At 37.4% G+C, this 15,337-nt stretch overlaps 1 long non-coding RNA gene across 1 annotated transcript; it reads right to left on the bottom strand.

Moving 5' to 3' along the window:
• Window positions 1-814: 814 nt before the first annotated feature.
• LOC122439501 lies at window positions 815-15,009 on the bottom strand. The gene is made up of 2 exons (XR_006268882.1): window positions 14,919-15,009; window positions 815-864 (listed from the first exon to the last, which is right to left on the bottom strand). It is a non-coding gene; the product is annotated as an uncharacterized LOC122439501 (long non-coding RNA).
• Between the last annotated feature and the right edge of the window lie 328 nt (window positions 15,010-15,337).

The following is a 15,337-nucleotide window of genomic DNA, read 5'->3' as shown; positions in this document are numbered from 1 at the left end:
TTAATGGAGGTTCTCAGTAACTCAGTTTGAAAATTAGATGAACTCAACACTCCCACAAACTTAATCTTTCATTATGTCAGTGGAAATTCTAATGATGTCGATGGTTGGAAATATACAGTTACATTTTCTACTATTTATCTACTCAAATAGTTCCAGAAAAGGCTAAGTTGAATTTATAACAGTGGTTGGGCTGTTGTAGGTCTATCACTCGAGAGATAAAGTACAGGTTTTGAAATGATTTTACCGCCAGGCAAGAAACACAATAAAAAATATTAATTATGACAGAAACAGTGACGACCGTTAAATGATAAGCCTTAAAATTTTTTTTGCAGTCCTAATTTTACTTAGAGAAAAAAGGAAGAAAGGCAGACAACAAATAATGCTATTGTTAACTGTAGCCACAGTGCTGTACAGAAGATCTCTTTAACTTACTCTTGCAAAAGTGAAACTTCCTATCTGTTAAACAGCAACTCCCCAGTTCACCCTTCTCCTTAAAAATTGGGAAAGGAGTATAACAAGGCTATATACTTTTACCCTGCTTAAACATCTATGCAGAGTACATCATGTGACACGCTGGGCTGGATGAAGCACAAGCTGGAATCAAGATTGCTGGGAGCAATAGCAACAGTATCAGATAGGCAGGTGACACGACCCTAATGGCAGAAAGCAAAGAGGAACTAAAGAGCCTCTTGATGAAGGTGAAAAAGGAGAGAGAAAAGCTGACTTAAGGCTCAACATTCAAAAAATTAAGATCATGGCATCACTTCATGGCCAATAGATGGGAAAACAATGGAAAGTGACAGACTATTTTCCTGGGCTCCAAAATCATTGTGGATGGTGACTGCAGCCATGAAATTAAAAGACCTTGCTCCTCGAAAGAAAAGCTGTGACGAAACTAGACAGGATACTAAAATGCAGAGCTACCACTTCTGACAAAGATCTGTCTAGTCAAAGCTATGGTTTTTCCAGTAGTCATGTGCAGATGTGAGAGTTGGACCATAAAGAAGGCTGAGCACCAGAGAATTGATGTTTTCAAAATGTGGTGCTGGAGAAGACTCTTGAGAGTCCCTTGGACAGCAAGGAAATGAGACCAGTCCATCCTAAAAGAGATCAGTCCTGAATATTCATTGAAAGGACCAATGATGAAGCTGAAGCTCCGATACTTTGGTCACCTGATGGGAAGAGTGGACTCATTGGAAAAGATCCTGATGCTGGGAAAGATTGAAGGTAGGAGGAGAAGGTGGTGACAGAGGATGAGATGGTTGGATGGAATTATTGACTTAATGGACATGAGTTTGGGCAAACTCTGGGAGACAGTGAAGGACAGGGAAGCCTAGCATGCTGCAGTCCATTGGGTTATGAAGCATCAAACATGGCTTAGCGAATAAACAACAGGCCTTGGCAACCACCATTCTATGCTCTGTTTCTATTATTTTGAGTTTGACTACCTTAGGTTTAGGTGCCTTATATGGTCGGACTCCTTACTGACTAATTTCATGTAGCACAATGTGCTCGAGGCTAATACCTCCTGTTGCATATGGCAGGATTTCCCTCTTTAAGACCAATTAAGAATGGTATTTGATGGCATGTATATACCAAACATTTTTTATTGATAAATCTGTTGAAAAACCTTTAGCTTATTTCCATACCTTAGGTATTGTGGATAACACTGCAATGAACATCAGAGTGTATTTCATTCTCTTGGATATATATATACACAGAACTGAGATGTCTGGATCATATTATAGTTCTAGTTTAAATTTTTTGATTAACACCATTTTCCATAGTGACTGCACCATTTACATTCCCACCAACTGTGCACAAGGGTTTCCTTTTCTCCACATATTTGCCAACGCTTGTTATTTCTTTTTCTAATAGCCATCCTAAGAGGTGTGATGTGATGTCTCATTGTGGTTTTTATTTATATTTCTTTGAAGATTAGTGATGTTAAGAACCTTTTCATGGACCTCTTGGCCATTTATATGTCTTCTTTGTAAAAGTATCTACTCAGTTCTACCCATTTTTTAACTGAATGGTTTGGTTTCTTTGATATTGAGCAATCTGAGCCCTTTATGTATTTTGCAATATTAACTCTTCTCAGATATATAATTTACAGATATTTTCTCCCATTTGGCAGGTTGTTTTTTCATTTTCTTGATGGTTTCCTCTGCTGTGCAGAGGCTTTCTAGCTTGATGTAGTTTCACTTCATTTATTTCTGCTTCTGTTGCTTTTGCTTCTGGTAATAAACTCAAAAAATTATTGCCAAGACTGATTTCAGGAGCTTACAGCCTATGCTTTCCTCTAAGGGTTTTATGGTTTTAGGTTTTATGTTCAAGTCTTTAATTCACTTTTTGTTGATTTTTGTGTATAGTATATGACAGTAGGCCAGTTTCAATTTTTTGCATGTGGCTTATTTTCCCAAGGCCATTTATTCAAGACACTGGCCTTTCTCTATTGTATATTCTTGGCTCCTTTGTAGTAAATTAATTGACCATTTATGCATAGGTTTATTTCATGTCTCTCTTCTGTTGCATTGATCTATGCATCTGTTTTTATGCCAGTCCTATATTCTTAATTACAATAGCTTTGTAATGTAGCTTGAAATCAGGAAGTGGAATGCCTCCAGCTTTGTTCTTTTTTCTCAAGATTGCTTTGTCTATCCAGGGGTCTTTTGTGGTCCCATACAAATTTTAGGATTAGTTATTCTATTCCTGTGAAAAATACCATTGGAACTTGGATCAGGATTGCAATGACTCAGTAGGTGATTTTGGGTGATATGGGCATTTTAACAATATTAATTCTTCCAATTCACAAGCAATGTAACTGCTGATACTTTACGAGTGACAGTATGATCTTCTTATGTATATGCATGTCTTTAATGAATAATATCAAATGACTTGTCTTTGAATCACTGATCCCTTCTGTTCTGTCAAGTTGGTTGTTGAAACTCTCTACTGATTGTTTCAATTCGTTTATTGTATTCTTTGATTCCAGAATCTGTTTGGTTTTGTTTCTGTTTTTTGTGTCTTTGTTCATAGTCTTATTTTGGCCATGTATTATTTTCTTGATTTTGTCTAGTTTTCCATCTTTGTTCTCTTGCAACTCAGCAAGCTTTTTTAAGATTACTTTGCATTGTTTTCAGGCAATTCATGGATGTCCCCATTTCTTTAGAGTAGGTCACTGGAGATCACTTTGCTCCTTAACTTTTGCCATATTCCCCTCATTCCTCATGTTCTTTGCTCTGCATTTGGTGTCTGTGTATTTGAAAAGACTGCCATCTGTCTGGGACTCCATGGATTGTCAACAGAGAGAGACCTTCAGTACTCACCTTGGCTAGAATCTGGGGAACCTCTCAAACCTTGTCTATGAGAAAAGTTTCTAGGAAGAGAGAAGTTTCTATGAGAAGAGTTTCTCTCTCTCTGGAGGAGTTTCAGGGTTGTGAACCCTCTCCGAATCTTACACAGCCATGGTAGCCACAGTAAGCAACCGGCCCATTTTCCCTAGCACAGTACACTGGATGTCCAGAACACTGGAGGCAAGCCCGCTTCCCTCTCTTCCTTCAGGAGAAGAAGTCTCCGGGTTGTATGCCTGTCCCCCACCCTGTGGAACTGCGCCTGCTGCAAGACACCCTCCCTTTTCTTTGTTCTTAGCTCCCTACAGACTTTCAAGCTACACTGGTTTCCTCGGTGTTCCCAGGGAGGCAAGACAGTAACAGCTACTGAGGCCAAGCTGTTCTCTCTCAGAGCTGAGCTCTGCTGGACTGGGGAAGGGCCTGATGGTAGTCAAATGAACCTGCTCCTCTGACCCATTTCAGTGCCGCTCTTTTGGTTTTTAAGCCTTTCTGCAGAGGTACTGCAACTTCTTAAATGGGTTCTGGTCAGTCATAAAGGTATTTGGATCCCTACATCATTTTTAAATTGGTGTTTCTGCAGGGGACTTCCTATTCCACCAGCTTGTTGACCTCTCTAAGCAACAGCATATGTTATCATGAAAGACTGAAGGCTATCTCGCTAGGCTCAGAATGACTTCATGGACACTGTCCACACCATCTCTGCTCCGTTTCTTGGTGATATTCTAAGTTTGTTAGTCAAGCAACAAACTTTTAAAAGGGAAGAGCAATAAGTATATGCCACAAAAATTTACATTAATGTAGGTTCAGAAAGGCTAGATAATAAAGTACTTTTAAAGGAAGGGTTAAACCCACAACAAAGGGAGACTTCTGTCCAGTAACTAAGCACTTAGAGCACATAGGAAACCAATGTGTAAACTTTCGTTAATGGCTTGGCTTTCCCTGGGGAATCCAGTGCACAGTGGTCACTTAGGAACTGAGCATAGTTGGACCTGAAAGCCTTTCCTGAACCCATAGAACTTCAAGAACTTAAGGCCCTCATTCAGTTCGGTCACTCAGTCATGTCCGACTCTTAGCGACCCCATGGACTACAGCATGCCAGGCCTCCCTGTCCATCACCAACTCCTCGAGTTTACCCAAACTCATGTCCATTAAGTCAGTGATGCCATCCAACCACCTCACCCTCTGTCGTCCCCTTCTCCTCCCGCCTTCAATCTTTCCCAGCATCAGGGTCTTTTCCAATAAGTCAGCTTTTCGCATCAGGTGGCCAAAGTCCTGGAGTTTCAGCTTCAACATCAGTCCTTCCAATGAACACCTAGGACTGATCTCCTTTAGGATGGACTGGTTGGATCTCCTTGCAGTCCAAGGGACTCTCAAGAGTCTTCTCCAACACCACAGTTCAAAAGCATCAATTCTTCGGCACTCAGCTTTCTTTAGAGTCCAACTCTCACATCCATACATGACCACTGGAAAAACCATAGCCGTTACTAAATGGACCTTTTTTGGTAAAGTAATGTCTCTGCTTTTTAATATGCTGTCTAGGATGGTCCTAACTTCCCTTCCAAGGAGTAAGTGTCTTTTAATTTCATGGCTGCAGTCACCATCTGCAGTGATTTTGGAGCCCCCAAAAATAAAGTCTGCCACTGTTTCTCCATCTATTTGCCATGAAGTGATGGGGCTGGATGCCATGATCTTAGTTTTCTGATTGTTTACCTCATGAGACCAGACCATAAAACCCATCTTCCAGAAAAAGAAGAAAAATTAATGTTTTGGCTTAGATTTAGTATAAAAAGTATCCTCAGGAATGTATGTGTTCAGTCATGTCCAACTCTTCTGCAACCCCATGGACTTTAGCTTGCCAAGCTCCTCTGTCCATGGAATTTTCCAGGCAAGAATATTGGAGTGAGTTGCCATTTCCTACTCTGAGGATCTTCTGACCCAGAGACTGAACCCCCAGCTTTTAAGTCTCCTGCATTAGTAGGCAGATTCTTTTACCACTGTGCCACCTGGAAAACCCCAAGAATGTATACCACTGGCTAATTTCACATGGGTTTGTCAATTTTATATTAACAGTACAAGATGGAGAATTCCAATTCAGAAATCAAGAATTACAGTGTTCTCAAAATGGTGGCATTCTTACACCTATCAGAAGCAAACACCCTCATTACAGGCCACATGTAATCCCTACATATTAAAAATGTAATCCCTACAGATTGGATTTTCAGAAGAAGGAAATAATCCTACAAAGAGAATCCCAGGTACGAGGAGAACTAATAAAGCGAGGAACTGGTAAGCATATGAGTAAAGCATAATGTCCAAATTTAGTGTATTTAAAGTAAAGTAATATAAATACAAGCATAGATTCATAGAATTGCAAGAGGGAATTTAATGAAAAGTTTACCATTTCAGTGGGAATTATTAAAACACTCAATAATGGAAAGACAAAGCTGACATATTTCTAGATTCTTGTAATTTTATGTGAAGGGAAAAGGGAAAGCTGCATCCCAAATCCCAAAGAATTATGTTAAAATGAGATAAAATTTATTATGAAGATAGAAGAATTTTCTAGATGAGAACATTAAAGTAGGAATTTTTTTGGTCTCTTTTGAGAATAGATTTCATTATTTCTCAGCTAATCTCAATAAACAGGACCTCAAGACACTTTGATAAAAGTACTGAATGAATACTCGAGAAAGACTCATCTTCCACTGTTATTAATAACTGGGATAGACTCAAGTAAGAATATATTTTTAAATCAAGTCATTCTGTCTTAATCTCATGTACTCTTTTACATGAAATTTCACTTAATTTTGTGCAAAAATTAAATACATCTATTTTTCTCCATATAGTCTCCCATGAGAATACAAAACCTTAAGGGAGGAATGTATTCACTGTATTTAGGCACTCATTAGAAACATCAATATTTTGTTCAAGAATACAGTTTGGAGACAAACGTGTGGCCTATGACTTTTAAAAGAACTGTGATATTTTGAAATCACTGGTATGATTTTTTACAATGGCTATCATTATAGCCATTGCACAAACAAAAACTTTCCTTGTAAGATAGAATTCCTTGACTATAGATAAATCCCTGTTTTCTCTCAGAGGTCTTGTGTTCATGTTTCAATACACAAATTTTTTAGAGTAGTTTTAGCTTCATAGGAAAATTGAGAAGAATAGATAGTTCTCTCATATCACCTGCTTCTATGCACACATAGTCCCCTGCATTACAAACGTCCCCCACCAGATGGGCAAATTGGTTACAAGCAATAAACCTACCCAGACACATCATTATCACCCAAAGGCTATAGTCTACATTAGATTTCACTCTTGGTGTTATGTGGCTATAGATTTGACAAATATATAATGGCATGTACCGACTCCTACGTCATACAGAAGAGTTTCTCTGGCCTGAAAGTCCTCTGTGCTCTCCCTGTTTTTCTGTCCCTCCCCACAATCTGTGGCAACCACTGATCCCTTTGCTATTTTCATAGTTTTGCCTTATATATGATGTCAAATAGGTGAAATTATACACTGTGTAGTCTTTTCTGATTGACTTCTTTCATTTAATAATATGCATTTTTGTTTATTCCATGTTTTTTCATGGCTTGGTATCTCATGCCTTTTTAGTGCCAAATGATGTTCCATTGTCTGGGTGTACCACAATTTATTTATCCATTCACCTACTAAAGGATATCTTCGTTGCTTCCAAGTTTAAGCAATTATGAATAAAGCTGCTATAAACACCTGTGGGCAGATTCTTGGGGAGACAAATATTTTCAGCTCATTTGAGTAAATGCCAAGAAACAATTGCGGGATGGTATGGTAAGAATACAATTAGATTTATAAGAAACTGGTAAACTGTCTTCCAAAGAGGCTGCACTGTTTTGTATTTCCATTAGCAATGGATGAGAGTGCCTCATTTTAGCCATATTTGTGCTGTGTTTGCCAGGTGTGTGTTGTGACCTCATTACTATTTTAATGTACTATTCCCTAATTGCAGGTAGTGTTGAGTCTTTCTTCACATGTTTAATCTTCATCTGTATGTCTGTATAGATCTTTTGCTCATTTTTTATCTGATTTGTTCATTTTTTATTATTTAGTTTTGAGTATCCTTGGCCTATTTTGGATAACAGTCCTTTGTCCAACACATCCTTTGTGAATAATTTTTCCCGACCTGTGGTTTGTCTTCTCATTTTCTTGTGTCCAATTTTGACCATTAAGACAGCAAACTGGACATACATGTGAATCAGGGTTATATAAAACACCTGTCTAAATGTCTGTTCATTCTAGAATATTAACTCTAGTGTCAGAAATGGTTTAATTCTAAGCCCACCTTTCTACTCACTAAATGTGTGACCTTTGGATTTTACTACTAAAATCTTTTAACATTTATCTCATCTTGTGATTTTCCAGGACAGAGAAATAGCCAATGCGTTTTGAAAGTTCTGTCAGAACCCACAGAGCAGACTCCATATGCATAAACAGTAATAATATGGTTTTAAAAGAATATATGAGGGATTCACTGAACAGTACCATCTCAGCTTCAGCTCAGTCATGTCTCAGAGACTGTAATTCTGTTCAGAAACTGTGTGATTGTTTAGGGTGCAGTAGATACACATTATTTGCTAGTCTAGTATGTCCTCCACCGCACCATAATGGCCTCTGCATTCTCTGTGGTGTTCAGCTTACCTTACCACACTACCTACACTCTATTTCTGCATGCTTTATACAAAACTCCTCAAGGCAGAAGGACTAATTAGTTGGCTTAGCAGAGGATATTTATCAGCGTAGTTACTAGATTGCTGACTCACCTACAGTTTGACGACTTTGGACCAGATATCCATTCTATGCCCAGTCAGCTGTTTTCAAGGACATAGCCTTGTATTTAGCCGTTCAAGGAAGAAATGCTCTGTACTTGCCAAGAACTTCCAATTAAAATTTAAATATGCATATCTATTTAAATATATACATACACATATACATGCATAAACAGTGGAGGACGGGGAAGCCTGGCATGCTGCACTCCATGGGGTTGCAAAGAGTCAGACACATCTGAGCGACTAAACAACAACATATGTACATACACATCTATATATTATATGTATCATATAGGCATAACTTTTAAATAAATATATATGAAATCTATATAAATTTATATGCAAAATGTAATGTCATTTTATGCTGCTATGCTTCTTAATATACCACTTAACCTCCTAATCACTGAATTTCTTTTTTTTTTTTTCTTTTTTTTTTATTCTTTGAATCAGCCATGGATTTACATGTATTCCCAATCCCGATCCCCACTCCCACAATCACTGAATTTCAATCATACTATCTTTCTGTCTGAAATCAGGAAATATGTCTCTTCCACAGATCTTTGATTTTGTCTTTTTCTTTACTGTGAACACGTTATGTTGATCATTTCATAACTGGTTGAGTCCAGTAATTCACAACGCAGCTTAAATGTACTTCCTAAAACATGAGACATTCGCTGGCCATCCGTCCAATGTCACTCCCTATTTCATTGCTTTATTTTCTCTATATTACACATCACTGTCTAAAACTGCTTTCCTCTTCTATTTGTCACTGTACTGGAATGTAAGCATCATCACGGTCTGGGCTGTGTCTGCCTCATCTCGCTCAGTCACTGGCAGGATACATTGGCTGGGACAGAGCAGGTGTTTGCTAGATTATTTTGAATACTTAAATGGTTTATCTACTTAAACCATTTATCTACATAAATGGTTTATCTACTTAGAACAAAATCCCCTCCACCAGGTAAAGTATGGTAAACACCTTGGCACCACACAGATATAAAAAGTAGTCCTAACAAATGCTCTCCAAAATAAATGAAAAATATGTCATATTTTTAAAATCTCCTGAAACAAGGCTTACACATATTCATTATGCAAAGATTTTACTGGCTGTTTGGTTTCCCATGACTGCTGAGTTCTTGCAAAGCCATGAGACTCTGATAGCATTAGACCAGGAATACCTCACAAATCACTGAGGTGATGCTCTAGTCCCAAGCAACCCAGATTCTATGCTCTAGGGAACATTAAAAAAAAATATAGCATTCTTTAATTTTCTGTAATCTAGAGAGATCTGTTTTCTTTTTGAAGTATCCATAGCTCCCAACATGGTGACAATTAACTGGACAAGGAAACCTCAGACTTTACAACATAAATAAACAAAGAGGTAGGTAGGTAGGTAGATAGTAGCATTTTATTTTTCTACAGAAAGAAATTGAGACAGAGATATCTATTTTTCTTGACACTGTTGGCTGAAACATACCTAGAATTATATATCATGAGTATATAGTAAAGGCTATAAGAGTAGAATTGGAGGGGAGGTATAAAAAAATGAAAGAAATTAAATTAAAATTTCATATTTTTACTTAGAAAATTTAAACAGTATTTTAAGTATTCAGTTATGACAACATAAAAGATTATTTTATTTATGATATTTCTCTCTACCAACCAGCAGAATCAAAATTTGACATCAACTTTACCTTACTCTGTGATTTCCAAGGTCAGCAATAATTTATGAAAATAGTTTACACAGGAAAAGTTTCCTGAAAATATGTGTGCACACAGCAAGATAAAGTCTTATTAGCACAGTGCTGGAGTGGCATTTGGGTATCTCTATTAATAGGGTTTATGGCCACAGATCCTCTTTTAAAGCAGGCATCAAAGAAAAGAACATGAAAAAAAAGAAAGGAAATCACTTGTACAAAATGACAGCAAAAATCCTCCCTTAAAGTCTATAGAGAAGTGAATACAAACAAAAGGTTTAAGCAGACTTGTAATAATTATTATTTTTAATTGCTAGAAAGCTCTAATTCAAAAAATGAGAAATGATACATAAAAGCACATACAGTGGAATATCTGTTGAAACAGTGCGGCATGAATTTCAGGTGCTGGTGGGAATAAAAGTAGAATTTTTAATATTATACCCTTGGAATTAAATTTAAAATAAAATTGACTTTTTGCTATACTTAAATCCATTTTTATTATTTCTCTAATGTTATCAGTTTAGAATTATAGAAAGAGAATGTGGTGGGAATAAGATAGGGCTTTGTTTATATAGCTGTATATTTGTATCTTTTATTGGTTTATATATAACTTGAAGTAAATTGGAAAAGTACTTTACAACAATATCAATCGGGAATACAAATAATAATATCTATTCTGGGTAGGTTATTAAAATATGTTAGGTTGCTCACAGATTTCTTTGGACGGGCTTGAGGGAAGGAACAATGCCCAACACAGCATTTAGCACCAATGATCAATGGCATTTGGATGCCAGCATTTCTGCTACTAAAGTCCCTAAACGATCAAATCTTCATCGTCACACTGACTGACTCCAATTCAAATCTTCAGTTACATGCTACTCATGAAACCAATGTCCTGACCCTGTGCCTTAATATATAGAAAAGTCTGTGATTGTAGATTTTCTGATTTTTGTAATGGAAAAATAGGACATGGAATCTGGGGAATTATCTTAATTCTCAAAATGTTATGAAGCCACAGATCACACATAAAAGCTATCAGATCATGGTAAAGTTCATATGACAAAGCTGCCTCTTAAAAGGGATAATTTTGAGTTAGACATGATGACATCTTTGCCTTCAAAGATATAGGTTTCTGAAACTGAGTTCAGATGTTTGGCCAAATGTAACATCTGGAATTATTCTATCAGGATTAGAAGTACGTTATTGCAAAGGCTAATAATAATCAATTTTTTCTCCTTAAGTCCTAATGCATCAATTTTCTACAGTAAATCTAAACTTCCTGAGTCCCTCAAAACTTAAGCCTTTCACTTCGCACCCACCAGCATGGCTGGAATGAAAAATCAGATAAGTATTGGCAAATATGTGGGAAGCAGAGATCTTGTACATTACAGACAGAAGCAAAATGATTTCAGTCATTTTGAAAGATCACCTGGCAGTTTCACAAATAGTTAAGTACAGAATTACCATAGGACTCAGTTATTCTCTTAGCTATATACTCAAGAGAAATGAAATCTTACATAGGAGTGCTCATCAAAGCATCATTCACAATAGCCCAAAGGCAGAAATAATCAACTGATGAATGGATAAAGTATGGTACAATATCCATTTTCCATGTTATATTGGTCATAAAAAATAATGAAATATTAATGTATGCTATAGCATGGATGATCCTTGAAAAGCATTATGCTAAATGAAAGAAGCCAGTCAAAAAGAGCACATATCTAAGATGCTGTATATATGAAATATACGTGTATCTGCATGCTCAGTTTTGCTAAGTCATGTTCAACTCTTTGCAACTCCAAGGACTGCAGCCCGCCAGGCTCCTCTGTCCATGAGATTCTGCAAGGCAAGAATACTAGAATGGGTTGCCATGCCCTTCTCCAGGGGCTCTTTCCAGCCCAGGGATCGAACCTGCATCTCCTGTGTCTATTGCAGTGGCAGGAGGATTCTTTACCATGGAGATACCTGAGAAGCCCCATGAAATGTACAGAAGAGGCAAATTTATAGAGATAAAGCTTTCATTAATGGTTGCTTAGGGTTAAAAAGGGGCAAAAGAGTAGGGGAACAGCAGCTACACTGTACAAGTTTTTTCTTTGTGGTGAGAAATATGTTTTAAATTGGACTTTGGTGATGGTTGCACAATTCTGAACACACTAAAAACCACTGAACTGCGTGTCTTAAATGGGTGAGTTATATGGTATGTAAATCACAATAAAGTTGTTTTAACAAGAAAGCGCTGTGAAGCTGGCATTAAGAGGCTGACATCTAAATTTCCCCCGTGATCCGAGGAACCACATCACATCACAGAAATCCCCCGATGCAGAAGTTTCATGGCAGTGCAACTGTTGCCAATGCCCACATATCTCATGCAGAAATAGCAAAAAAATTATGTACATTTCTGTTTATTCCTTCATTTATTTACTCAGGATACACTTACAGAGAGCCACATGTTCTGGGTCCTACCCTGATCACCTGGAAATCAATCATAAATAAAGTCTACTCTTCATAAGTCAATCATTTAGCAATAGCTTTGATAAATCAAAAATTATCATACAGTAAGTATAATAAAACTACATACACCTTGTTTTTAATGTCTATTGGCTAAAGGATCTGTGAGGTGAGTTAGTGATATAGCAAACATGGACATGGAGCTTCACAGGTAAACGAAGGACAGGGAGCTCAGGAGAGTAAGGAAAAGAGGAAAAGAACAGATTAACATAGAGTTAGCAGGTTTATGAAAAGTGAGTAGAGTTGGAGGACAGAGGCATATAAATGCAGCCAAATAATAGGTCAATTCCAGATTATGAAAGTGATTGGTGGGAGAAGGGACTGATCTCTCTCCTCTTGTCGACTGTTGAAAGTTACTGACAACTTAGAGAAATGATATAACATGACTTTTGTCTGAACTAAGAATGTTATCCTTGCTCAGAATAAAGAATGTTTATTTTCTAGGAAATCAAATATTTATAGGCAAAAAGACACACAAAAAAGTATACGTAACATGTGATTCCATTAATATAAATTGTAGAAAATGCCAGTCATAGTGACTGAAAGAAAATTGATGGTTGCCTACAGACTTGGTGAAGAGTAGGGAGTAGGACAGGATGAGAAATTGCAAAGGAGTAAAACTTTTAAGATGATGTCTATGTTCACAACTTGATTGCAGTGACAGTTTCGCAGGTATATTCAGAACTATACTGTGACTTGTATAGTTTAAACACACACAGTTTGTTTTATGACAAATATACCTCCACAAGGAAAGAAGAAATATATATCATCCAGATGATGAAGGACTAGAATGTTACAAATCATAAGCTAAAATAAGGAACGGTCCCATTCTGTCTGCTAGTGAAGATGACTATAATAAGAATATGTTATTAAAAAATAGGCAGAGGAACTGCAGATACAATTTTCCAAAGATGACATGCAGATGTCCAACAGGTCCACGGGAAGGTGCTCAGCATTACTGTCAGGGAAATGCAGGCTAAAACCACAGCGAGGTATCACCTCACACCTCTTAGAATGGCCATGATCTGAAAGGCGGGAGGTCACAGTGTTGGCGAGAATGTGGAGAAAGGGAATCCTTGCGCACTGTGGGCTGTAAGGTAAGTTGGTGCAGCCACAATGGAGAACAGTGTGGAGGGTCCTCAAGAAATTAGCAACAGAATTACCGTATGATCCAGCATCCCATTTCTGGCTATAAATCCAAAGGAAATGAATACAGGTTACCAAAGAGGTAGCTGCATACTCCTGTGTTCATTGTAGCATTATTCATAATAGCCAGAGATGTTTATTAACAGATAAATGGATAAAGAAATTGCGAGAATATATATATATATATATAAACCCATATATATCTTTATATATGTATAAAACAAACCTTATATATATATGTATCTATAACAAACCCTTTATATATATGTATATATACCCACATTTATACATACACACACACACACATATATATATATATGTATAAAACAAACATAAATAACAAACCTTTCCTATATACAGCTTCAAATCCTAAACAGGAAAGGTTTGTTATTTATCCATGAGAAGGAAGGCAGTCCTGTTTTTACAAAAGCATGAGTGGATCTTGAGAGTAATAAGCTAAGTGAAATAAACCAAAGAAAGACAAATCGGACATGGTATCATTTCTACATAGAATCTCCCCAAAACTCAAGCTCATAGGAGCAGAGTAGAAAAGTGCTTGCCAAGGGCTGAAGGGAGTAGCCAGCAAGAGGTTGGTGAAAGGGTACAAATTTTCAGCTTTAAGATGAATAAGGTCTGAAGAGATAAATGTGTAACATTGTCACTATAGTTGATAACACTGTATTGTATAATTGAAATTTGCTAAGACAATAGAAGTTAAATGTTAACAAAAAAGCCTACAGAGAATATATATATATATATATACACACACACACACACACATACATACATACATATATGTATATATAGGGAGAATATATATGTACATACAGAAAAGAGAAAGGAGGCACCTAACCAACAGGTGATTATTTGGAGTTTAAGCAATAAACTTTCAAAGGCTTCAATTATCAATGATGTTATTTTGTTTGCTTGTTTAATACCCAACTAGACATTCATGACCACCTGACCTGCCTCTTGAGAAACCTATATGCAGGTCAGGAAGCAACAGTTAGAACTGGACATGGGACAACAGACTGGTTCCAAATAGGAAAAGGAGTATGTCAAGGCTGTATATTGTCACCCTGCTTATTTAACTTATATGCAGAGTACATCATGAGAAATGCTGGACTGGAAGAAGCACAAGTTGGAGTCAAGATTGCAAGGAGAAATATCAATAACCTCAGATATGCAGATGACACTACCCTTATGGCAGAAAGTGAAGAGGAACTAAAAAGCCTCTTGATGAAAGTGAAAGAGGACAGTGAAAAAGTTGGCTTAAAGCTCAACATTCAGAAACTAAGATCATGGCATCTGGTCCCATCACTGCATGAGAAATAGATGGGGAAACAGGGGCTCCAAAATCACTGCAGATGGTGATTGCAGCCATGAAATTAAAAGACGCTTACTCCTTGGAAGGAAAGTTATGACCAGCCTAGATAGCATATTAAAAAGCAGAGACATTACTCTGCCAACAAAGATCCATCTAGTCAAGGCTATGGTTTTTCCAGTGATCATGTATGGATGTGAGAGTTGGACTGTGAAGAAAGCTAAGCGCTGAAAAATTGATGCTTTTGAACTGTGGTGTTGGAGAAGACTCTTGAGAGTCCCTTGGACTGCAAGGAGATCCAACCAGTCCATCTTAAAGGAGATCAGTCCCAGGTGTTCATTGGAAGGACTGATGCTGAAGCTGAAACTCCAGGACTTTGGCCACCTGATGTGAAGAGTTGACTCATTGGAAAAGACCCTGATGCTGGGAGGGATTGGGGGCAGGAGGAGAAGGGGACAACAGAGGATGAGATGGCTGGATGGCATCACCGAC

The sequence above is a fragment of the Cervus canadensis genome, chromosome 4 (genome assembly GCF_019320065.1).
Source record: "Cervus canadensis isolate Bull #8, Minnesota chromosome 4, ASM1932006v1, whole genome shotgun sequence".
NCBI lineage: Eukaryota > Metazoa > Chordata > Mammalia > Artiodactyla > Cervidae > Cervus > Cervus canadensis.
Note: the sequence above shows the minus strand (reverse complement) of the source record. Positions and strands in the feature narration are given on the sequence as shown.